This window comes from Thermobia domestica, chromosome 4, assembly GCF_964235325.1.
Source record: "Thermobia domestica chromosome 4, izTheDome1.hap1.1, whole genome shotgun sequence".
NCBI classification, from domain to species: Eukaryota; Metazoa; Arthropoda; class Insecta; order Zygentoma; family Lepismatidae; genus Thermobia; species Thermobia domestica.
This window is the reverse complement of record NC_137457.1, coordinates 262,243,870-262,271,610: the sequence shown is the minus strand read 5'-3', so window position 1 is coordinate 262,271,610 and position 27,741 is coordinate 262,243,870. Positions and strand designations below refer to the sequence as shown.

General features: G+C 37.0%; 1 protein-coding gene and 1 long non-coding RNA gene across 5 annotated transcripts in view; both read left to right on the top strand.

Moving 5' to 3' along the window:
- The window catches only part of wry (delta and Notch-like EGF repeat containing weary), a 980,891-nt gene that overhangs the window by 209,349 nt on the left and 743,801 nt on the right, over positions 1 to 27,741 (top strand). The gene's annotated exons all lie outside the window — the stretch shown is intronic.
- On the top strand, positions 102 to 18,302 carry LOC145684034 (uncharacterized). Of its 2 annotated transcripts, none has more exons than XR_014131228.1 (3): positions 102 to 193; positions 14,314 to 14,451; positions 18,116 to 18,302. It is a non-coding gene; the product is annotated as an uncharacterized LOC145684034 (long non-coding RNA). The 2 variants fall into 2 exon arrangements; XR_014131229.1 differs by lacking the exon at positions 102 to 193 and adding an exon at positions 5,464 to 5,620 and having other exon boundaries at positions 18,116 to 18,301.

The following is a 27,741-nucleotide window of genomic DNA, read 5'->3' as shown; positions in this document are numbered from 1 at the left end:
TAGGGGTTACTAACTGGTGGATCCTTTTCATTGGTAGCATTAGCGGGCGGGTTGTCATTATTTTTGTAATACCCAGAATTCAGTAGCATAGAAGCGACTTAGCTTCGTCTTGGCTTGACATTTGATGTGCAAAATTAGTATAAGAAGGAGAGTGGAAGCATTTTTGATCGTGGTCACTCACCTAGGATTTCAAGTAAGTTGGTTTTCCTGCACTAGAAGATCTACTATTTTACATTTCAATTAGTTTTGTTTTACTTTCACCTCAGTGCTGCGAGATTCCGTAAGCTCGTTTGTTTTTTATTTACGTAAATGTATGAAGGTATGTTTATAGAAGTAGCAGTTTGTGTAGACTACGTTAATCTTTCTTTTCTTTTCTTTTTTTTTTTAAAGTTTAATGTCCCACGATTATGCACTGGGGCTGAGGGAGACTGATTATGAAATGAATGATTATGTTGGAATAACGAAAGTGGGAGGAAACGAGAGAACTCTGTGGAAAAAAGGGCCATGGTGTTTGTTCATCACAAAGCACTTGGGAACAGTGTAGACCTATTTATTCCGTTAAGCCCCAATAGCTCTTCAACTTTGACAGTAATTACGGGGAAGGTTCTAGAATGCTGGTGCGCATATATAAGTAAAGAGAGTTGGTACCCAGGATGGTTACTTTCTTCATCAAAGCTCAATATTCAATTCACATAGTAATGCCAAGTGAGCGATAGCGAGTCAAGATTACTTAGTAGTCAGGGTGATTATTTTATTACGATTGAGTGGTTCTATTAAAAAGGAAAAAAAAAACTGGCATAATTACGTATAAATATATTTTGGTTAGGTTTGCTTAATTTTCGTTCACTGGTAAGAGTGCACTTTGAGCAGAACAAGTGATTTTGGGTATCTTTTAGTTTCTCCCCCAATCCTGCAAATATAAGATCTCCAGTGTTACTTACTAAGGGAAATATAACTGAGCGAGTGACAGCAAGCGAACGGGGTTAGACACCCCGCAGGGCTCGGTTTAGTATTGGTTCCTATGAATGTTCTGTTTAAAGTGCATTTTTACCGGTTCACTTACATAGTAGGTCTGGACCGACGGAGTTTATGGTACTTAACCTTGGAACAAGGATTGAACAGGGAGTAATTCCTCACGTCAGAAGTGACCACACTACCACTGAGCCACCGTGGTCCGAGCTCTCATTTCATAACTTAAATATCATACAATATTGACTGTTGGATTAAGTCATTTGAAATCTTGGAGCATTTTGAAATTACTCAAAGGTGTATATAGGTTGCATAAAATATTTTTTCTTTACGTAAGTAATCGAAAAAAATGTCCTATGTTGGTTGAGGAACGTATCTTCACATAGAGTAGTATAACACGGTCATGTCCGTAGCTAGGATGTAAGCCAGGAGAGAGGGCTTGAGAACCCTTTTTGACCATCTTCAGGCCTTCTTGAAACTTTCAGCTTATTGGTATGTATATATGAAAGTAAAATGAGCTCAAATTAGCTTCCACAAAAAATTAACTCATTCCCTTGCCTTAGTAGTTTGAAATATTAGAAATTAGTAATATAATTTTGAATAGTTAGTGATATGCGATGGTTCTAGCTTATGACGAACTGGTTCCTTGAAATCTCTGGTTAGTTCATATTTGGTCTAGAAAACATAATTTTCAAAATTAAAACATGTTTTCATTGTTTTGGATACATAAATTTGGAATTTAGGTATACATTCCTCCCCTCCCATCTGCGTTAACTTGATATGGAGAGTTGGCGTGTTTGCTATTTGTATTTGTCTTGGCACTTGATTTGGTTACTAAACCATAGTTGAAAGCCATGGGTATGCACGCAAGCCGCCACGAGAGTCTGCAACGGACGTTAAAGCAAATGCCTGACATGGGTTCGAATGCCAGGCAGTTTAATTTCACCTTTCACAGTGAGACTATTGTAGGATTGGACTGGGTTCATATTCTGTGCTTGGTAAAAACGTAAAACAACTGAATTTTAACTTGGACAGATGCTATAGATGTTATGAGACAGAGCATGTTATATATTGATAAGTAATAGTAAAGATATAATGTGGTTACTAACAGCAACGTGAAGACCACATAGTAGTTGGTAACTGTATTTTCATTGTTTTACGAGTGGTGGTTCACGGTATGATAACCAGATTTGATCAATCAAGTACTTGTATTACATTTTATTACGTTACAAGCAGTGGCGGATCTAGCCCGGGGCCGGGGGCGCTAGGCCCCCCAGTTTTTTGAGTGACAGATATAATTTAAGGTATTATTAATATTTCTTTCAAAGTTTATAGTAAACTCATGATATACCTACCATAGTCTGGGTTCTGCCCCCCCCCCCAAGTTTTTACCTTCTAGATCAGACTCTGGTTACAAGCGGGACGTAAAACTGAAAGATGTTTTACTTTGTTTCCATGCGTTTTCTTTATAGCTGTGCCCAACCTGGGCTAATGCGCCTGCCTGCATTCCCTAATGTCACGAAGATAATTGGGTCTACTTCTTTAGTTGGTATAGTTTAAGGGCACCGTCATAAAAATCGTTCCGTGATATTGGTGTGTACCAGTGGCGTATTTACGATTTTGTTCGGGAGGGGCTTTGTTAACTTTCGGGGGGGGGGGGCTTTGCCTGGAAATGTGAAAATTCTGCAAGATATTTCATTTACTTTACTAAGTAAGATTTTGGGGAGGGCTTAAGCCCGGAAGCCACCCCCCTAAATACGCCACTGGTGTGCACAGTTCACGATTTCAGATAAACTGCGTTAAATAGCATACTATATACCCTGTTGGCATTTAGAATAAGATTCCTTCTCAATTCTTTACACTAATTTGATTTCTACTATAAATTAAATATATTGTTACTTTGTATTTTAGTAGTCTTCCCCACTGGTCTAGTGATTTCCGTGTGGCCTTGCTAAACGTGGCCCCTCGTCCGATTCTCGGTGGGAGAGTGGAAACAAATTACTTCCATAAACGCGTTCACTTCTATTAATTGTCAGTCCCTTTTGGCCTAAGGTCGTAGCTGTGCGACATGAAAAAAGAAAAATAATTTTTAATTCCCTAGTTTTGGTTTTGTGTAGGTCTACTTGCTGGAGTTGAGACCTTCAACGGAACAGTAAGTTATAGAATTTATAACTAGTTTAATCAGTCGGAAATTATTCCGGTTCCTTGAGATTCATTCGGTTATTAGTTTTTCTTCATAGTATTGTTTCACTATTTCTAGAAGGAATTAGGTATTAACAAAGCAACTAATACGCAAAAACTCGCTATGCTAGGCTTTGATTCACTTGAATTATTTCTCCTATTCCGTTTGTGTTTTGATCCCCAGTTGCGCACATTCTAGTGTTTTGTTTTGAGGCCAGGCCCGTAAGTAGAGGGGGAGGCTAGTGGGCAACTGCCCCCTAAACTTTTCATGGCCCCTCCAGACCTCAATACAGAAAACACAATTTAGATATTTGTAAGAGAAGTTTTGATGACTTGCCCCCCTAATATATTCATGGTCCCTCTAAACATATGTGGCTGGTTTCGGGCCTGCTTGAGACTACGTTTACCCTGTTGTATCCAGGTGGGAAGTGCAGTAACTCGAAGGGTTCAAATGAAGCTTCTTACGAGAGGGTGACTTTTCTAGATATACAATCAAAGCTATTTATATCTCAGTGATGCAATACGAGGGTTGCACTGAAAGTTTCGGGAAAATGATAGAACGCAAGAACATGAAAGTGCATTTTTTTATTGCTTTTGAAAGTACTCCCCATGAATAGCAGTGCATTTTCATGCGATAGAACCAAATCTTGAAACAGGTATGCCACTCCGAGGTTGGTATCTGTGAAACCTGCAGTTTGTATGTCTCGATGGCTTCTTCTGGAGGTGCAAAAGCGCTTCCCACGCAACATGTTCTTTATTGTTGGGAACAAAAAGAAATCACTGGGAACTAAATCAGGGAAATAAGCCGGATGTCATGACTTCGCTTTCCTGGTCCAGAAAATCATTTGTGGCAGCTGCTGTGTGCGAGCTCGTATAGTCGTGTGCAGAATGATACGACGGTTGAACTGTTTGCTCACATTCAGTACTTCTGATAGACATATGGTTGTGTACCATTCTGCATTGACTGTTCTGCAATTCTCCAATGGTACAGTTGCAATATGACCTGATTTACCAAAAACTTATGCAATCGTTTGTTTGGAGGCACAGTGTGCATGAACAACTTTGATTGGTTTAGGTTCTCGCGGAACACCCACACAGCAGATTGTCGTTTAGTTTCCGGTTCGTACGTATATATCCAAGTTTCATTACCTGCTCCAATGTTAAACACCGAATTAGATGATCCAGACTTGAACAGTTTCGTTATAACTTTGCACCACTTTACACGGGCGTCTTTTGTGCGCGACTTAAATTGTGTGGGATCCAACGAGTGCAAAGTTTTTTTACACGTAAATAATAGTGCAATATTATTTGTATTTGGCTCATTACAATGCCTAAGATTTCCTGAATTTCGCGATAAGTCACATGCCAATCAGTGTTCATAATTTCACGAACAGCAGCAACGTTTTTGGGCACAATGACTGTCGATGGACTACCTGCACAATCTCCATCAGTCAGGCTGAGCTGACCACACGTGAATTCCTGAAACCTAAGATATACGGTTTATCTTTAGAGTGAACACTATTAAATTACTTGGAGAGGGGAAATCTTCCTCATCCTCCCGTTCATTCGAATCTTCTGGAAGCTCATGTGGTGCGTATTCCACGTTAAAGATCTAGAACCAAGTCTCAGATAGCCTCGGACCTGAATTGGATGCTAAACTTCGAACCAACCACGCTTGTGTAATGACTTGTGGTTTATTAATTGCGAAAGATTGGTAATGTAATGTAATTATAATGTACAATATATGTATTTTCTCTGTTAAATCATGGGTCGCGCTGGCTCAGTGGTAGAGCGCTCACCTCTGGTGCTTGGGGTCCCGGGTTCGATCCCAGCCCCCGCCAAGTGAACTTTGTGGTGGACAAACACCGTGTGCGTGGGTTTTCTCGGGGTTGTCCCGTTTCCTCACACTCTCTTCATTCCACCATTTCATACATTACTCATCATCACCGTCTCCTTTAGCCTAACCGGCATAACCGTGGGACGTAAAACTCAAAGATTTCATTTTCATTTTTGGATTTGGGAAGGAAGAAAACGGCCTGGGACCTATATGTTAGGTACCACTCCGGCATTTGCCTGCTGTGAATGAGGAAAAGCCAAGGAAACCTCATTCAGGATGGCTGGACTTAAAATCTTTTGATACTTTTTCGACCGAGTTCCCCCACCGGGATCGAACCCGGGACCGTTCGCACCGAAGGCGAGAGCGTTAGCGACTACGCTACGCGGGGCCACTAGTGTAGTTTAGAAAACTCATTTTTACTAGGATATTTGCAAGATTTTTTTTTCTTTTAGTTTAACGCCCCATGATTGTACATCAATGTAAGAGAGAAGGCGACGATGAGATACATGATAATGGTGGAATCAAGAAAATGTAAGGAAACTGGAAAGTCTTAAGAATAACCACACCTACAGTGTTCACCAAAAGCCTATTTGTCGGGAGCAGGAATCGAACCAGGGACCTACCGCGTCAGAGGTAAGCGCTCTCAGAGCTTTCTTTTGTTTAAAGAACTTGTTTACAATGAAATATATATATATTACGAAGATATTGACATATTTTACAGCCTCACTGAAATTTAAAAAAAAAAAGTAGTCAGGGAGAGCTTACTTGTCAGGTTTTTATTTTTTAATTTAATTTATTTATTTTTGCTTTGTTATGTTCCCTAGTTAATTAATGTTTGGGTTACTGAAAATTAAAAAAAACTTTTTAGTATTATTGTTATGTCATCACTTTGGAACCAAAACGTTAGATTTTTTTTCTTGTGTTTTCATATAGGAAGTTGGTAAGTTTGTGCCTTAGCATTGGTTTGGTTTCTAGAACGTAATTGAAGGTCATGTTGAGTTGAGTCTTGGTGGGTTTGAGTTCGTGAAGTGTCAGGCACTGTTTGTGCCCCTGTCTTCTGTTTGTGATGTTTCCTGGCTTTGGGCTGTGACGTATTTATGTTGAGGAGTACCAACGCAGGCCGCGTGATATACAGGTAGCTACAACACAGCTTCAACAGTTACGAGTGCCAGGTCTTTGAATTTTAGCTTTCGTTACGGCGTGACTAATGCAGTATAGTACTAGGTTGAAATTCTATGGGTGGTAAAAACGGTATGGTAAGAAATACAACGTAATTGTTATTAGTTTAATTAGTGTTTCTTCATAGTATTGTTTCACTATTTCTAGAAGGAATTAAGTATTAACGAAGTAATGAATAAGCAAAAGCACACATTGATTGACGTTTACTATTTCTCATACTCCATTGAGAATGTTTTGATCCTCAGTTGCGCAAACATCCAGTGTGCGTTTATTTTCTTTCTTTTTTGGGGGGTTTACACTGCCTCACAGATGAGCTCACTCGTGGCTAAGTGGTTAGTGAACACGCCTTTGGCGTGGGACACCCGGGTTCGATTCCCGGCCGGGGGCCGCGGTGGCTCAGTGGTAGAGCGTTCACCTCTGGTGCTTGGGGTCCCGGATTCGATCCTAGCCCCGCCAAGTGAACCTTGTGGTGGACAAACACCGTGTGCGTGGGTTTTCTCGGGGTTCTCCCATTTCCTCCCACTTACTTCATTCCACAATTTAATTCATTGCTCATCATCAGCGTCTCCCTTAGCCTAACCGGCATAACTGTGGGACGTAAAACTCAAAGGTTTCATTTCATTTTTTCTTAATCTCTTGCACCGACCGACCGATCTCGATCAAATTTCCAACGTAGATGCGGTTCTGGCCTGGGAGTGTTTTTAGCTATTTACTTTGACAGTAGAACTTCGGGGAGGGGGAGGAGGGGGACAGAAAAAATAAATGACTTAATTTACTTTGAAGTGTAAAAGTGCGAGCGTTTTCTTCTCTCTCTCTCTCTCTCTCTCTGTCTCTCTCTCTCTCTGTCTCTCTCTCTCTCTCTCTTCACTCCTCCAGTCTCCTCTCACTTTTAGGGCCGCGGTGGCTCAGTGGTAGAGCGTTCACCTCTGGTGCTTGGGGTCCCGGATTCGATCCTAGCCCCGCCAAGTGAACCTTGTGGTGGACAAACACCGTGTGCGTGGGTTTTCTCGGGGTTCTCCCATTTCCTCCCACTTACTTCATTCCACCATTTCATTCATTTCTCATAATCACCGTCTCCTTTAGCCTAACCGGCATAACCGTGGGACGTAAAACTCAAAGATTTCATTTCATTTTTTCCTCTCACTTTGATTTCATGATTTCGCACTCTGATGAAAAGTATTAAATACCGCCAGGAAAAGTACTAATATATAACCTCTCTTTTAGGCGCCCCTCCAACCACGCGCCCGGGACACGTGCTTTGCTTGCTCGCCCATAGCTGCGGCTCTGTGAGCTACATAAGTAACATACAATGCTTACGTAATACTTTGGGTAATAAGTACTATTAAGAAAGGAAGAATTGCATTTTTTTAACTTTGGGAAAGAAGCTACTATGGGATTAAAGATAAGGTAGGAAAGGCAACACATTCCAGTCTATGCTTTCACCCAGCAGACATATTGTTTGGAACCAAACAAAATGTGACTTTTGGAATCTTGTACTTAGGTTCACAGCGGAAGCGACGAAATAACTTGAATCATCCATTGTAGCTCTCCCCGCAACCAGTTTCTAAAATGTTGGCAATAAGTTTGCGAAACGAGAGGTGACGACTCCAATTTTGGGTGAAAAGTCGCTATAAGAAATAATCGAGAAATTCATTGTCTATAAGCATTGTAAAAGTTGTAGATGTAAACTAAACAATATGTTCTACTCACTGGCGCAAATCCCGGGGGGGGGGGGGATGACGGATACATGTCCCCTCCAATCTTGGAACTGAGGGGGACTTCTCCCAAATAATCCGATTTGAAATGTGTTTTTTGGGAGAAATTTGATGATTTTTGTCCGATTGCTACAAAGGAACGTGAGATAAAATAGATGTCCCCCAGAATAAGCCTCAAATCTGCAGCCTCCTAACGCTAAAGACAACTCTGATCCTCCACAACATTGTTTTTCAACTTCATAAGTATTTTGGACATCGCCAAAAAAAGTATGGTAACGGTCTTACCCTCTCCCCCCCCCCCCCCAATGTTGAAGACAGATTTGCGCCGCTGGTTCTATTCACATCTTTGTAAACAGAGCGCAACCAATCCTTTAATTCAGGGATCATTTCAGGTTGTTTCGGGTACTTTTGTTCATGTTGTGGTCAAAACAGTTCCGAAATAATTAACACTACAGTACTTACGTTAAGCAATTTTTTGTAAAAGAAAACGTGCAGAATAATTAAAAGACCCCAGAGGACAAATATAACAAACACCTTCTTCGCCTTTATTCACGCATCTATAGCTAATCTTGTTGCTATCGGTAATGATGTATTACGTGTGTCTCTCAACGGAAACTCGGCGAACTAAAGGACATCAAGTTTGTAGTTATTCTTCGTTAGAGGGCAAGGGTAACATAACAATGCAGGATTGTGGAGTAGTGAGTACGCTGTACAGGGCCGGCGCTAGCAGTTTTGCCGCCCTGGGCGGTACTTTCAAATGCCGCCCCTTTAATCCACAAACCTTATTTTGACAGAAGACATTCAGATATTAAGAAAAAGTAAGATACCATATTTAAAAACATGTATGAAAAGGAAAAGTAAACAAAAAATTGAACTGCCTCTCTCGAATGCTTTAATATTTAAACGACTCCATACATGACACAATATTCAGTATGCTCGATTTTGCTGTACGTGATATACAGCAGGGCATACAGTTTTTTTTTTAATGTATGCTTTAGTTCGACTAAGAATTTTAATTTTTAAGCTTATTTTATATCAAAAGGTGTTTCCAATAGAGTATGGAGCAAAAAGATAATATAGTGAGTCAAATATTACGGCAAAAGTAAGTAATTAGCTTAAGACTTATAATGTACTAAAACACAATAGAAATACTCAATTTAACATAGTTTAATTGAAAAAACTTTTCTTGTTTTGGTATGAGCAAATTCCTTTATCACATTCGCGTAGTCCAATGTTTCAGCCAATTGATGTTCCATTGATATCATCACTAGAGCACTTAAACGTGTTTGAGATATGGAAGAATGTAGATAGTTTTTAATAAGCTTAGAGTAAGTTTCGAAAAATTTCTTTCTCAACTTGCCACGGTTACTGGTAAGATAAACCAAATCATAACTGCAACACTGACATAGGGAGCAAAGTCATATTTCTTGATTAATTTTAGTCTCTTTTGATGAACTTTTAGGCTTAATTATAGCGGTTAATAGTTTCAGTTCGTCTTTCAAATCACGGGTTAATATCTTTCGATTCTTCGCGTATTAAAATGCAGGCACTTTTCAGACAAAAGTTCAGGTGGCATATCGTTCAGATTATTTATATCGTAAAGAAAATCGAAATACTCGCTGTGATGTTTAAATTGCCCAAACCTTTCTCTTAAATCTAACACAATCACGTCTAGAAGTTTGTAATAAAAATCGATCTTGTATCTTGTTTGTGGATCTTCAATAGCTTCATCTTCTGCCTTCTATTGAAACTGTCTCTTCTTTCGACTTTGAGCGTGCACTGTATTGCCTATCCATGGATCATCCATATCTAATGCTGATGCCAACTCCATCGCATCAATTAAGCAAGGTTGAAACTTTGCATCATTTCTGCTCCTCTGAAAGTTCTCAGATTTGTTTTAAAGAAACCCTACTGGATCAAACACACTTTTGTTTACTATGTTTATGTGGAGTGAAAAGTCATACCACATAACGAGTGAGTAAAGAAAGTAAAGCCACGCAGGTGGTTTGCTATACACAGAACATCATGGGCGATCATTCTATTATATTGTCGTTACATATTTGAAGTAAGGTATCATAAGCCTCTATTTGATATCTAAGTGAAGTCAGAGCATCAACTCGACTCTCCCATCTTGTGGTGCTGAATGGTTTTAAAGTGAGGCTGCTAATAGGTTCCTTTAGTATGGCCCAACGTTGAACTGACGCAGAAAAGAAGTCAGAAACTTTTTTTTAACTATACAAAAAAAAAAAAAATGAAACGGTGGACTTGAGATGTTGTGGCTACATCGTTAACGATAAAGTTTAGTAAAGAAACATGTAAATCTTGAGAATTTATTTTTTCTTTTCATATTGGAACTATTGTCATATCTTTGGCCCTTCATATCTTCGATAGAAGTTCATTTCTTTTAGCCGTTTAATTATTACTTCTGTCAGTTCTAGCTAGACCAGTGATGTCTTTTACTGGTACGAAACCAAGAAAGTGTTCGCAAATTTTTGTAAGCCATTCTCCATTATTGTATGTGATTTGTACAAAACGAACGATCCTTTGTACCAGAAATATCTGGTGTACAGTCTAGCACTATAGTATAATATGTTGCAGCTCTCAACAAAAACAGTATTTTACTTTCAATTTACTCACTAAGAATAGGAATTTAAAAAATTTTGGACATCTTTTCCTCAGTAATGGTCGCATTTATTTTGCCCTCCCATGGTTCTTTTAATGTGTTCGGCCATGATTTGTATTGCTTAAATATAAAAACAATTATATATATATATTTATATATATTGTTGATAAGACATGATAATGAACAATTTGTAAATTGGTTAAAAACTCGCTGCTAAAACCTAAATGTCTCTAGGTGCTGTAGGCTAGAACCGCCTGTCTCAAGTGGGAGTGTACCTTTTGCGTACTTGGAGTGGAGCGTTAGAATATTGCTGAATAGAAAAAAAATATAAAAGACACTTGACAATCTTATCCGCTCTAGCTGAAAATCTTATCTACGCTGCTGCAAGGGAAATCTTGAACGAGATACCTGTGGCTAGTAGTTTGATAATTGAAAATGAGGGGGAATGCTTTGAATTTCCTGAATCTGAGTGAAGTAAGTTTAAATTACATTCTCAGGGAACACAATTTTATTTTTCCATGTGGGCCTATTACGAAGCATTATATTTTAATAATATTCTTTTCTTTTTCAAATTTTGCCGCCCACTAGACGTGCCGCCCTGGGCGGTGGCACGGCTCGATCCCCCCTCGCGCCGGCCCTGACGCTGTATTTTCAAACTCTTCATCACTTGCGCTGATTAAAACAAACAAACAGAAAAAACTGTTTTGAACTAATAATGCTTCTCTACAGATGAACATTTTGTTTGCAGCAAAAAGTCGCTAAATGTGTAAGTAGGTAAATCGTCATTTAAAAATCACCCAAAAAAGTCTCCAATCGGAATTTTTTTTTGTCGCTATCGTAGGGCGACCATACGTCCCGTTTTGACCGAGACAGTCCCGTTTTAGGGGCGTGTCGCGGCCGTTCCGTCAGTAGATGGAAAAAAGTAGTATTCGTCCCGTTTTATGTAAATGAAAGAAGTAAATAACAAACCCAATACCTTTACTCCTTTTAAAAGTATAAATAATAACAAAGCGGCAAAAATTGAACTGAAATTCCCTATATTAAACATACTCTATAGTTCGCAGTACTGCTCGAAAGGCAGCAGAGGTTTTAGCAGTTGGTTGTGTGTCGAACAAATTTCAACGTGTCTTTCCTTTTTGATAAGTACCCGCTCTGTAACAAAGAGAGAGAGGAGGAAATCTGATATCAAGGCACTGATAAGAACAAAGGTAGATCTAAAAGTCTAGGGTTGCAAGAACCTGTCCCGTTTTTAACTGAAAATTTTATGGTCAACCTACGCTATCGTTGAGGTCGAATTCCCCTTATTTAGCGACTTTACCCAAAATTTGCAACATTGACCCCCACCGAACAACACCCCGTTATCTTTAGCCTAGCCAGTATAATAGTGGGACGTAAAACTTAAAGATTTCATTTCGAACAACACTCCCAGAAAGATTTCATTTCGAACAACACTCCCAGAAACCTATTGTTATACCATTCCCAAAACACCCTTTTGTACAGTTCTCCCTATTCGAAAAAAATTGTAAATAGCAGTGTTCATAGATAAATATGGAACTCAATTTTCCTGAATTTTCCAGGTTTTCCAGGTATTAATTTTGCAATTTCCAGGTCTAGTGGAAGAAACTAATAGTACGAGAACACATAAATTTTAAGAATACTATATTTATATATTTGAGAATGGCCACCCTTCTCCCCAATGAACGATTGCAATTAAATATTGAGTCACAAGAAAATAAATAATTAAAATAAAATTTAAGTTGAAAAATATTAAGTTGAGAAGCCTACTAAGGGAATTATATAATACTTTTGTTCCATACTTGAATACATTCAAAATATACAAAAAATATTGGCTTGGGGAAGAAAAAAGGGCCCGCGAGATTTTAACTGATTCTTGTAGTACTCGACGACAGAAATAGATTACTGAAAGAATTTTCAAAATCGGCACAGGCAAACATGAAGAAAATCGCATTTTCAGGTACCGGTTCAAAATGGGAAGAAAAAAGGACCGCGAGGTTTTAACTGATTCTTGTAGTACTCGACGAGAGAAATCGATTAGTGAAGGAATGTTCAAAATCGGCGCAGGCAAGCATGAAGAAAATCGCATTTTCATGTACCGGTTCAAAATGGGGAAGAAAAAAGGGCCCGCGAGATTTTAACTGATTCTTGAAGTACTCGACGACAGAAATAGATTACTGAAAGAATTTTCAAAATCGGCACAGGCAAACATGAAGAAAATCGCATTTTCAGGTACCGGTTCAAAATGAGAAGAAAAAAGGACCGCGAGATTTTAACTGATTCTTGTAGTACTCGACGAGAGAAATCGATTAGTGAAGGAATGTTCAAAATCGGCGCAGGCAAGCATGAAGAAAATCGCATTTTCAGGTACCGGTTCAAAATGGGAAGAAAAAAGGGCCCGCGAGATTTTAACTGATTCTTGTAGTACTCGACGAGAAATCGATTAGTGAAGGGATGTTCAAAATCGGCGCAGGCAAGCATGAAGAAAATCGCATTTTCATGTACCGGTTCAAAATGGGGAAGAAAAAAGGGCCCGCGAGATTTTAACTGATTCTTGTAGTACTCGACGGGAGAAATCGATTAGTGAAGGAATTTTCAAAATCGGCGCAGGCAAACATGGAGTAAATGGCATTTTCATGTACCGGTTCAAAATGGGGAAGGAACAAGGTCCCGCGAGTTTGAACCGCTACGATGTATGTTCACGAATGTGCCCGTCTTCTCAAATTTAGTTAATTACTGTGACACTGAAACATGTGACAGAGTCATATTGTGGATGACTCTGCAATCGGCAACCACTGCACATATACTCCTCCTGCCCCACAGTTTGATTATTTCGATCCATTCCTCACGTGCTAACGGCATGGTTCAACATCTGCAAGAAAGAGGTAAATGTAACGTTCAATTGGCAATAGCTTTTCACCAAATTAAGCATGGAATCTGATTGCATGAAATCTGATTGCATATTTGACATACTGAGAAAATTCTAGCCCGTGGCCATATGTATCACATATCCCACCAGTTCATAAAAATTTTGAACACAAAATTACGGTCGTCCGTGTGACGTACTCCCAAAAGGCCTAATGTGTATCACCCACCTCACATTCAATGAAACCACATCCGTGTAGAATTTAGAAAGGAACTTCTTATGATGTATACAGGATGTCTCAAACGTTCCCTGACATAGGTTCCCTGACGACAAAATGTAAGAGGAAAAACATCTCGAAATATGACGTTTTCAATCTAAAGTGAACACTTTTTTAAAAAATCGGACAAGATGAATGTGCTGTATACTCTTTATGCACCCAATTTTAAATGAAAATGCAACGTTGTCATTTACCTGGACCCACGACATAAGTGAATGAAGTTACTGTTTGAAACGGGGGCTGGCCATCGACATGTTAGCGTAAAAGACAGTAACTTCACTCACTTCTGTTGTGGATCCAGGTAAATGGCAACGTTGCATTTTCATTTCACATTGGGCGCATAGAGAGTGTACAGCGCAAACGGGCCATCCGATTTTAAAAATTCCTTCACTTTAGATTGAAAACATCATAATTGGATATGCTTTTCCCTTCTACATTCTGTTGTAACTCTGATAATAACAGTTACCCTATGTCAGGGGACTTTTGAGACACCCTGTATACCTTATTTAATGTATGTTTGATGTCACTATAACTGTAGTATAATTTAGTTTGTTTAAATTTACAATTTAATACAAGTAGATTCGGATTTACATGCGTAGGATTTTGTATGCATCTAACTAATGAATTCTTTTATATTTATGCTTAACTTAGTGACTTGGCTTTGGACTGCAACTGATTATTGTAACCCATTATTGCTTGAGAAGAAACAAGATATCCGAATCTTCATTTGGAGAAATCAAAGTCTATTGGAAAGCTGGGGATTACAATCATTAATTTCTACATTTCAAGGTGCGTAGTAAATTATATATTGTGTTTATTGTTAAATTACTATTATTGGGTTTAGAATCAATGAAGCACTTCATGATATTTTATGGGGATCAAGATGGGTGCCGGATAGATAAGTATTTGAGCGTCAGGCTCTTATTTCTTTTCAATTTAATATTTAATCAATGATTATTTTTCTCCCTCATTATTCCACCAAATCGTATTCCAAGATCATATATCCATTTTTGTTCGATATATCCATATTTTTTAACATTATCTCTTTCATATTTCTATATTTTCGATTTTTGATATTGTTTATATTTCGATATTGCTGTATCTTTCGATATTTGTTTGGTGGACTTTGTGGTGGACAAACACCTTGCTCGTGGGTTTTCTCGGGGTTCTCCCGTTTATTCCCACTTTCTTCATTCCACCATTTCATTCATTTCTCATTATCACCGTCTCCTTATCCTAACCGGCATAACCGTGGGACGTTAAACTTAGATTTCATTTTTTATTAATCTCAGCATTTTATAGTGTATTCTTAAGCTTAAGGTGATGTATAATTAAATTTTGAATTCAGTTAACTTGTTTTGTTTCTCAGATTGTTTTTAAAATGTATGTACAAACGTTGATGTTCATTCTCGAGAGTTTAAAGTGACGTACAGTTATTAAACATAGTATTTAATATTGTACTCAACGTGGAAGTGATATACAGTTAACTTTTGAATTTAGTTAACATTTTTCTTTCTGAAATTGCTTTAAAAAGTATGTAAAAACGTTTTTATTTTCTTTCTTGAGTGCTAAAAGTGATGCAAAGTTATTAAGCTTACTACGTTATATTGTATTCTCAACCCTAAACTGATACACAGTGCGTTTTTGAATAAATTGTCAAGTTATTTGAGTGATGAACACTGGTAGAAAATCCTGACTACTACTGGAACATTGTGATTTTAAGGTGACGACTACTGGTGCAAGGATTTTAAAATATTGTTTTTCCTTCAAGGGCTACTCCTTTTTGAATTCTGACTACATGGTCACTATAGGAAGGATCAGTGAGTCTTTCCAACTATGGTACAGCTCCGACAGATTCACGATGCTCAGAGAAGAGACAAAATAGTATGTTTTCAAACTTAAAGTGAGAACCACTGGCGTTTTTACCTTGCTATGCAAAAGTGAGTAAGTACTCCAATGGGGTTCCAATGCGGTACCTAATTTCTGCATTTTAGATATATGGAAATACATGTCTCTAAAATGTAAAGAACTGATTTTTTGGGGGGGGAATAAACTATAGGTATGTGGGGCTTGCATACTTGACGCTACAATTCGGAAATTGAATTAAAATATGACTAACGGCTATCAAGATGTTGTCAAATAAAGAGAGGACCAATACAGGTATGGGATTTTCGTGTTAGATGCTAAAATTTCCGAAATCGGTCATGGAAAGTTAATAAACACCAGTAGCAATTTCATCTTAAAGTAATTAGATATCTTCATGGGGTGTTAGAACATCATGGAGTCTACCAAAATTAAATTTTAAAAGCTTTTGAAAATATAATCTGACATTTGTAAACAGTATTTGAAATATGTATTTACCCAAAATTTCCAGCTAGTACATCTAACATCTGGAGAAACACTGTGAAATAAAAGCTTGAAATTTCGGAAACAATTATTGGTCGCAACAAAATTAAATAAGATGGTACTTCTATGGGTTAAATCAGTACCTCAGTACAATTTCGATCGAAAGATTAGTTCAGTCCTAGGTTTTCTTCAGGCAATTCCAAGGGTTCATCGAGCTGTGCAAAAGAATGAAAATTCGCTGTCAATATCTAAGATAGTAACTAAGATATAAGGAATTATATATTTTATGACGTAAAAATAGATATCTTTATGGATTTGTACTTTTGGGTCTTTCCTATAAGAAAAAAATTCAGAAAACTACTGTATATACCTTAATAGACAATTCAGTGGGCGGGGACACAGTAGCTTAGTGGTAGGGTATTTAACTAATCTTTTTTTTTTTTTTGCAGAAACTATTGGAGTATTCACTTAACCCATAGAAATACGATCATACTTAACTCCCTATTTAATTTTAAAATTAAATAAAAGGAAATATTTCAGTGTAGCGACCCACGATTATGCATTTTAGTCTCAGGGAGATTATGATTAAAGCAAGTGAATGTTGTTGACAGAATTGATGGAATGCAAAGGTGGGAGGAAAGAGAGTACCCCGAGAAAACCCACGAATACGATGTCCACTACAAACTGACTTGGCCGTGGATCGAACCAAGAACCCAATACACCAGAGGTAAGCACTCTACCACTAAGCCACTGTGCCCCGCCCATTTAATTGTCTATTAAGGTATATACGGTTGTTTTCTGAAATTTCTTCTTCTTACAGCAAATACTCAAAAGTACAAATCCATGTGGGTCTCTATTTTTACGACGTCATAAAATACATAATTCCTTATATCTCGCTTGCTATATTAGATATTGACAAAAAATGTTCACTTTATTTCAGAGCCCGATGAACGCTTGGAATTGTCCAAAGAAAATTTAGAGCTGAATTAATCTTTCGATCGAAATTGTACTGACGAGTCTGAGGTACTCACTTAACCCATATAAGTACCATCTTATTTAACTTTTGTTAGGATTAATAATTGTTTTCTGAAATTTCAAGATGGTGTATGGTGTCTCTCTAGCTGCTAGATGTACTAGCTGGAAGTTTTAGGTAAATACATATTTCTAATACGGTACTCTTTACAAATGTCAAAATATATTTTCCAAAACTTTTAAAATTTAATCTTGGTAGACCCCATGATGTTCTTAAACTCCATGGAAATACCTAATTATTTTAAGATGAAATTGATACTGATGCTTATTAACTTTCCATGACCGGTTTCGGAAATTTTACCACCTAACACGAAAACCCCATAACTGTATGGATCCTCTCTTTATTTGACAATATCTTGATAGTCATATTTTAATTAATTTTCTAAATTGTACTGTCTAATATGCAAGCTCCACGTACCTATGGTGTCGCTTTTTATTTCATCATATTTCGGTAACTGTTAGGCGTACCGACTTGCGGTTTCGGTAAACACACACCTCTAACGTTATTTAAAACGTTATTAAGACATATTTTAGAATATTTAGAAATGAGTTCTGCGAATATCATGACACCCGAAAACCCCCATCAGGGCGTGTGTGTAGTGTATTTAATTGAAACTACTTTTGAGGTTGTTGTAAGCCCTCGTAATTACGTTTCCAAAACTGCACCACCTAGTACGCAAACCCCACACTTCTATGGTGTCGCTCTTTATTTTCCCATATCTCAATATCCCTAAGGCTTACCGAGTTGAGGTTTTCGGTAAACAAATGTCAGTTCCCTACATTTTAGAGACATACATTTCCACATATCTAAAAAATACAGACATTAGATACCCCATGGTACCTCGAACACCATTTGGGTACCCACTTACTTTTGAATAGTAATACATTTTGAGTTGTTGTTCAGCATCAATAAACACTTCATAATTTTTCTACGTGCAACCCAAAAGTCCATACCTGACGGAACAGATTTTGTCCATTTAATCTCAAAAATGTTAAGATACTTTGTATTGTTAAGTACAACCAAGTTAAGCACACTGAATTTAATATTTTAAATATTTTCTGATTTTTGTTTCAGGTATTTCGTGCATCAAAACAAAACCAGGATTCTGCTTGGAAGACGGTGAAAAGAAGCAGTGTAGGTTGTGGCTAAAAGTACGTTCTTTCTGAAGACAGACCCAATTGTATTTACATTCTTTTGTACGAATATATAACCCTAATAAAAATACTGTACTACAAATTATTATTTCTTTCTTCCATAAATTAGAATAAAATATTATCTCTGTTTAAAGAAAATGTTAGTGTTAAGTCATTTCAACTCTTTTTCTCTGTAATAAGAATATTATCCCTCGCAATATTTTTTATCTTTGTGCTATTACGATTGGATGAAGTAAAATTCTATACGAAGCACTATTATTTCAGACATGCATTAAGAACTAATGTATTGTTCTGTATGTAAGGCAATGTGTATACTGAACATGTCTAGCGAAGTTGTTTTAATATAGAATCTATAACTCAGCTTTTCAGTAGTCAACTTTATTGGGAATCCGAAGAAAGAAGTATATATATATATATATATTAAAAAAAACGTTGGACTTACCAACGTATGTGTTCGAATTCTGGACTAATCCAAATTATCCAGAGAAATCATTATATATTTCTTTGTTGATATTTCAGATGTGTCCTTTATCCAAGTCATATGAAACGGAGACTTCATACATCGCTATACTTTGTATGAACTATGTTCCGTATTTACTTAATCACTTTGTAACTTTCTCTAGGGTTGACAAGGCCGCAGGTGTCAATCGAACAGTTTAGTGTTTCACTCATGTCACCTTGTGACTAAGGTACGTCCTGTCGGTATATATATGGTACTGGGTTCAATTAGCGATAAAATACATTTTTAGCATTAAACAAATGTAAAAATCTACACGAAATGAGATACCATGATCTCTGACTTACGGATAACACCAAGCAACTAATGGTACTGAGTGTGATTGAGTTTACTATCTGGCTAAAATCAGTGTTCCTTTAGCTATACTTCTTTTCGTGCTCTGAATTGCAAAGATTGAAATAACCGTTTTAAATTATTGCATATATATCTTCTGAGTAATTCTGAGAATCATTGCTCTTTCTTTAAGCAATGTATGAGACTGTTAAACTGCTCGTTGCTTAAAATGTTGCACTAAGAAGGATGCATCCCGGAAAGTCCAAATTTGCAGAATGTCTAGAGCAGGGAAGGATAAATATGTTTAGTCGATGGCTGCACAACGCCTCCGCTGTCACCACGTTGTCACAGCGAATACAGCGGACGGTTAAGAATATTCTGCACTTACTATTAGGTATCTGCCTGGGAACTTTGGTGCAGCTACCCAGTCTCCTTCTTGGTGTCTCATTTTTAATGGCGAGTACTGAGTAGGAATCTCTTGTGAGCGAACACGTTTTCGGCTGTCAGCATAATTTTAATTATTGCGATATTAAAAAAAACAAAAAAAAACATACCTGTTAATTAAAATGTACAGAGAAGTTATTTCTGGAAAATTCTATTCAGGCCTCTTGTGGTAACAACTGCACTTTAGAAGAAGATACTATTAAGGAAAAGAATGAGGTAAAATAATCTTTATATCGTACAAGCAATGGATGATAACAGCTTAATAAATGATTGTACGTAAATCTTGTTTGAGTTTGAATATAGGATTGTATATGGCTGTGCATTTTGCATTATTATTGAAGTGCTGCAACTAACTAACTGCAAACCATATGATAAATTCTTACAGTAATATATCACATATTGATTTACTCTGTATGAAAACGAAAATAGTTTAACATATGGTTAACCTTCTTTGTGCCCATAATTTTAAAATTAACGCTTGTGTCACTTTTCAACACTTGGCTTTGCAGTAGCTTTCCAACGAATTAGCAGGAAGCTCAAACTTACAGGACACCCTGCAGGTAAATACATTTCTTTTGACAGTTTCACTGCTCCAAACTAAGATTTGAAAAGTGTAGTATTGTTAATTTTATTATTATTGGCACAAAGGAGATCAACCATATTTTAAACTATTTTTGTTTCCATACAGAGAAAAACAATATGCGACAACATTACAGTAAGAATGTATCATGCATTTTGCAGTATGTTGTAGCACTTCAATAATGGTGCACTATACGTACAATCTAGATCCTGAATATGTCCAATCCATATATTACAACAAGGCAATACGTATGCGATACAGGTAAAATCCGTATATTTCATATGGACAATCTATAAGCTACATACATCCAATCCATACATTACATATGGCCAACCTGTACGGGACATACGTATAATCTATATGCTGCATGCAGACAGTCTATAAGCTACATATGTGCACTCTGTATGGTGCATACGGATATTCTGTATGCTGTATCGGGACAAGCTGTGTGCGACATAAGGAAAATCTGTATAATACATACGTACATTACGTATACTGTATCTAGTCGTACGTACGGGGCACAAGTACAATATAGATGCTGTCTTGGGGTTGAACGCAAGAAACATACGTATAATCTATATACTGCATACGTCCAATCCATATATTACAAAAAGGCAATACGTATGCGACATACGTAAAATCCGTATACTTCAGACAAACAACCTATAAGCTACATACACCCAATCCATACATTACATATGGCCAACCTGTACGCGACGTACGTATCATCTATATGCTGCATGCAGACAGTCTGTAAGCTACATATGTGCACTCTGTATGGTGCATACGGATATTCTGTATGCTGTATCTGGACAAGCTGTGTGCGACATAAGGAAAATCTGTATAATACATACGTACAATACTTACACTGTATCTAGTCGTACGTACGGTGCATAAGTACAATATAGATGCTGTCTCGGGGTTGAACGCAAGAAACATACGTACATAGCGTATAATACATATTACTTGAAATTATGCTCTGTCCTGAGAGTCAGCGTGTGTCATCATTATTAACTAATATGCTGTATATGGTCCTGACGTCACAAAGCTAGATATCACCTCCGTATATACTTGTTACTGCAGATGACGTCACACGAATGACGTCATTGCACTTATGCAGACAGTGCGTATAATACATGCTTTCTCAGCTATACGTTTGCTGCAGGATGTTATTTACGGTTGTACGTTAAGTCCAGAAACTACAGGAATTACGAATGTAACCTACGTTTTTAAGTATGCCACCTACATTTTTTTTTCTCCGTGTATTCTTTTCGTCGTGCGTGGTGTGGTTGTATGTGAGTGTTTGTGTTAACCGAGAGAAGAGAAAAATGTCCTTCGTTTTTCTCTTTTATACTTTAAGAATAAAAGAAGAAAGCAGTTTGAAATACGTACAATTAATAGTTTTCGAACTATTTATATTTGGATTAGAAGAGAATTTATATGTTACGTTAACCCTCCCTTCCTTTCTCATGTATTTGTCTCCTGCTCAAGCTTATTAATAAATATATGTTCTATTTTTTAATCCTTTCAGTTTTATCTTCTTTTTGTGCTAAACGAACTTTTAGCTTATACTAGCAGAATACCCGTTCTTCGCACGAAGAGAATACGTTTTATTTTGGACATAAAGGGGTGAATTTAGATTTAAACGGTTTTTGGAAGTGTCATTGTTCATCCCAGTGACACCGACAACTATGGATTCGGCACTAATATAGGTCATTTTCGATAATTTATAAATATCTCCTCCCTCCCTTTCACCTAAGTTACACCGTCAAAGTGAAATGATAAAAAACATTCCAGGCAAATTTGGAACTCCATCTATGTGGCAAATTTGATCAAGATCGGTAGGGTGGTTCAAGAGGCATGAAATGAAATAGTCACTATATATATATTCGGCATATCAAAAGTTCGGATCCGTAAGCCACCTCCGTCATAAGAAAAGGCATAGATGGAGATGAAAGTGGTTTTCAACCTAAAATGAAAGTTTGCGAAAGGCGCCACTCCTTTGAGCTCTATCCTAATATAGAGAAGTTGCCCTATATTAAATGAAAAAGCAACATTTCCAGTTTAGTACGCTGTTCGAATGGAACCCAAAGGCACACAAAAATGACATAATATTCACGAGTATCTTGAATCCGTTTTCGAACAATGATGTATTATTGATGATGAGGGTCCAAGAAATAGGTAATGTCGCTTTTTTATCATTTAACACAAAACGCCTTATGAGTGCAATTGAAGACATCCTATTATTTTGGATTGAAAACTACCGATTTCCAACAATTTTCCTCTCATTCTATTTTCTTTTATCTTTACTCATAACGAAGCTAGCCTATAGCCTTTGATTTTAGCCTATAGCCTTTGATGCAGGATCTTTACTCATAACAAAGTTAGCCTATGACCTCTGATTTTAGATGCAGGATCTTTACTCATGACAAAGTTAGCCTATGGCCTCTGATTTTAGATTTAGGATCTTTGCTCATAACGAAGTTAGCCTGTGGCCTCTGATTTTAGATGCATGGGCTTTACTCATGGCAAAGTTAGCCTATGGTCTCTGATTTTAGATGCAGGATCTTTACTCATAACAAAGTTAGCCTATGGCCTCTGATTGTAGATGGAGGATCTTTACTCATAACGAAGTTAGCCTGTGGCCTCTGATTTTAGATGCATGGGCTTTACTCATAACAAAGTTAGCCTATGGCCTCTGATTTTAGATGCAGGATCTTTACTCATAACAACGTTAGTCTATGGCCTCTGATTGTAGATGGAGGATCTTTACTCATAACGAAGTTAGTCTGTGGCCTCTGATTTTAGATGCATGGGCTTTACTCATGACAAAGTTAGCCTATGGCCTCTGATTTTAGATGCAGGATCTTTACTCATAACAAAGTTAGCCTATGGCCTCCGATTGTAGATGGAGTATCTTTACTCATAACGAAGTTAGCCTATGGCCTCTGATTTTAGATGCAGGATCTTTACTCATAACAAAGTTAGCCCATGACCTCTGATTTTAGATGGAGGATCTTTACTTATAACGGAGTTAACCCATGCCCTCTGATTTTAGATACACGATCTTTACTCATAACGAAGTTAGCCTATGGCCTATTACTTTAGATAAACACTGAGTAATATGTTGATATGATAATATATCGATATTAATTGTGCAATCACGTAATTTTTAGCGGAGAAATTTTAAAGAAAACACGTTTTACTTTCCTCACATACGTAGTATTGACATACGTGATACACCACTTAAAAGTTTGGAGTATTGGAGTCAAACAAGAATAAATCCATATCGCTGGCCCTAAAAGAGTTAATCTTTAATAATTATAAAATAATGGGTTGCTTATGTATGTACGTGTGTCATCAGCTTTTTTACATAGAAACAAATACCTGGAGTCCCAAATTTTTGCATACATATACATCTTCACCAGGTAAAGGCGAGCACGAAGCTATATTTTTTCGATTTTTGACTCGGACGAAGATGATTTACAAGAGGGTAAATATGTGTGTGAAAATCTACACGAGTCTCGCGATTCCTAAGAATACCTTCCTTTCATGCAACCCTCAATACCTGTTAGATATGCAGGCTTATATAACAGCATAGAGCTACTAAAATTTGAGATGTTGAAACTTTATGTAACAAAAAATAACAATGGCTGTGTAAATTAAAATAACTGATTGTTTAAGAAAAAGAGCTACTTTCTTGCGTCTTTACTTTAGTTGGAGAAAAGTCGGGGCTATGCTCATACTAAATTGGAACGTCTCATAGCCTTACCGATGGAGTAATGATGATAGTCCATGGCTACGTACACAATCCTTATGTGATACATTGTTTAGATACCGAGCATGAAACTTTCATTCCTCCATAGAGTTTTCTCTCGATGAAAACGGCTTTATTCGAACTATTTGACCGAGAAAAGCTAAAAGTTGTTTTGAGATCAACTTACAGTTATTGAAGAAAATGCTGTAGAAATATTGACGCTATGAGGTAATCATAGTACGTATAAACACAAGAACAAACTCAGTTGCATTTTCATATCCACACAGACGCTGAACAAAGCGACATAATTAAGTATAAATTGTTATGCGTGGTTTTCCAGAAACCAAAGAGAAAATTTTGTTTTGTAAACCTAAAAAATTGATGCTATACAATACGATTGCTTCGTCACCTATTACAGTTGAATTGATATGAAATTATATTTTATAGAGCATTTCATTATAATACTAGAAAGACGAAAGTATGGTTAATAAGATATAGGCCAAAACTATCTTTAACTCTTAAATTTTAGTTTTAGTTTTACTATAATACTATCGAAGGATAAAGTATATACCAATCGATAGAATATTATGTTAAATTAAACATGCCTTAATGAGGATATCGTAGTAGTCTAGGGGTTGGAGCGTTGGACTGACGTCCGCATGACCCCGGATTCAATTCCCGGCCAGTGCTTCATAACTTTCGGCGTCCACTCAGCGTCATGAGGCAAATTGGGGACTCGTGAATAAAAGACATGACGGCCAACACGTCTAAAGATATGCCACATTGACTTGATCCGTAGTCTTCCGTTGCAAGCGCTGCTATTGGCTGAAGGAATTCCACTCGCTTTCTCTCGCTTAGCAACTGCTGAACCCTTATTGGTTCAATCCGTGGGTGTGTGAGCTTTAGTTCGCATTTTTGCCACGGCTCAAGACATTTTGGCAGCACTATAGAAAGTTCCTTATACACCTATTAGAGACAGGACGACCCAGCGCGCTGACCACGTGTTCGCTGCTAGGGTGGATGTAGTTCTGCCAATCGTTAACAGATGGCATTCGGGTACAAAAAGGGCTGTTACACCAAGGGGCGTGGTTTTGGTATTAAAACACACTTAAGTGCAAGTTATTGTGCATAGTTTTTAAGAAAATCAAACATTTATGGTGTTAAAAAGTATATTGTCTGTTATCAGTCTGATGTAAATGATAATTTTTATTTTCTTGAGTTAGATTAGATTACTTATTAATTTTCTGTACTGTAAATGAAAAGTGTACATTATTATATAGCGCAATATATTTATTGTTTTTTTTTTTTTTTATTTATCTTGAAACTTATGCACATAGTACTTGTCAGCATGCAGATAGAAATGTATGGCTCCGTTCACTGTTCACCACAAGAGGACACCATTTCCCCGACAAACAAACAAAATCTCATATACGTGTATAGAATGTAAATTAATTACAAGTATAATTTGTCGATCCTATGCAATTTCTAATCGAAGACTTCGAAAACATATTCATGCTGACGTTGAGATCATAATATTCAACATCCCCTAAATCCAGACAGCTAATTCTCAAAATCTGACGTTCTTTTTTTTTTCGTAAATATTTTCGTTCTGGACATAAAGTTCAAGCCCCCTTCCGAAAGTAAATTTGTAGCGAGATCACTGAACAATAAGGTCATAATATTGAGAACGAACTGGTAAATCTAGAGTGCTGATTCCGAACCATTTTAAAGTGAATGAATACTCTATTGTGGTACTCTAGCAAACGAGTCTTGACATTTACGCACAACATTTAAGGATCGGGAGTATAAATTCCGATTCTAATCTCAATTCTATTCCCTTTTTCGATAGCTCTGACACATGTCATATCATTGAATATAGTCGGATAACTCGAAAGTACTGATTTCAAATCTGATTTTGAAGTCTTTATTTCCTTCATTTTTAGTAGCTCTGACATACAAGTCATCCCATTGAATACGGTATTGTAAATCGAGAGTGCTGATTCCAAATTTGATGTGAGGTCTTATTTCCTTCTTCCCTCGATAACTTTGACAGATAAGGTATGTATTTAAATACAATTGCCTAAATCGAGAGTGCTGATTCGAAATTTAATTCATGACTCATTATCACCGTCTCCTTTAGCCTAACCGGCATAACCGTGAGACGTAAAACTTAGAGATTTCATTTCATTTCATTTTTTGTTTGATAACTCATGTAATTGAAAATTGACAAATAAATTGAGGTGGAGAGGTGCTAATTCAAATTCTGAAATGAAGTCACTTTTCCTTTTTCTTTCGATAGTTCTGACAGACCAGAGAAGCCATGTCGTTGTAAACAATCGGGTAAATTGAATGTCAATACAATTCTAATGACAAATCCTTTCTCCTTCTTCTCTCGATAGTTATAATAGACATATCGTGTGATTGGATAGGTCAAGCAAATTGAGGATGCTTATTGCGACTGTTTTTTTAATAAATCTCGTCGTTCTGAAGGCTATGATAAAACGAATGAAAAAGAGGCTTTTTAGTATACAGGGCTGCTTGTCAACACCGCAGTCAGTCTAATAACTAACTGGTTTTGCTACCTTAAAAAACTTAAACTAGAAATATAAATCACGGAACAAAGCAAGGTTTATTTGAAAATAACAAATGTGTAACAGCTTCGCCAACTAACTGAACATATTAATTTCATCAGACAATTTCTAGAATACTGTTATATTTAAATACAACTCCCTCTTGTCTGTTACAGTGCCTGATAAAGCCAATATTTTCAGTTTAGTTGGCGAAGCTGTTACACATTTGTTATTTTCAAATAAACCTTGCTTTGTTCCGTGATTTATATTTCTAGTTTGTTATAAAATACTAATAATAAGGTTTCAATTAGAAAATTGAATAGCTGCATTAGTCTCTAATTACTAAAAATGAAATTCTAAGCTATAAAAGTATTGAAGTATTCCCCTCATTCAGATGGCAAAATGTAATTACTTCAGAAATGAACATGCAATTCGGTCGCTTATTGGCTTCAATGGCGTCGTTCGTACTAGCAGCAGGCGGCAAATTTATAGTATTGTAGAGTGGTAGGTGTCTACTTGGATCACCGAATACTTAGCTACCCGTTACAGAAAACCCTGAGTTTCAAACAATAAATATACATTTGTCAGTCCATATACAGGGTGTCTCAAAAATCCCCTGACATAGGCTAATTCTGTTATTATCAGAGTTACAACAAAATGTAAGAGAGGAAACCGTCTCCAAATATGATGTTTTCAATCTAGAGTGAAAGAATGTTTGAAATCGGACTAACCGTTTGGACTGTACACTCTTTATGAGCCCAATGTTAAATGAAAATACGTTGCCATTTACCGGGAGATGGATAAATTTTGTAAGAGTATGATGAATGGGGGAAAGTTTGAAATGCGGGCTGGGCATCGACACATTAGCGTGAAAGACAGTAACTTCGTTCACTTACGTTGTGTATCTCGGTGGATCTCGAGTTACCCTATCTCAGGAAACTTTTGAGACACCCTGTATTTGTTTCTAAGTCTTGTTTCAGCCTTTGCTACTTCACATCTTTTTTTTTTTTTTAAAAAAAACAGTTTCACTTTTTATTGTATTCCATAGTCTTTCGTGTAATTATAACTTTTTGTTTTCAGTCTAAAGCTCTGTTTTGATGACCTAATAAGCTTCCTTGTTCTGCATATATATACTTCCCAGGAGGTATTATTTTATGATTTTAACCTCATCTTTCAAATCTACTCCTCCCCCAATCCTTGAACGAAATGACATCATATAATATATTTGTCCCTTGCATCACCGACGACCTGCTATTTTAACCCTATCCAAAGTAATACTAGGCTATAAAAAATTGTAATTGTATGAAAAATATATATTGTGGGGGGATGACAAAGGAGCGTGTCAAGGGACGTTACTTACGTTTTTCAACGAGGGTAATTACTGTAGTTTAATCACGTCGTTGTT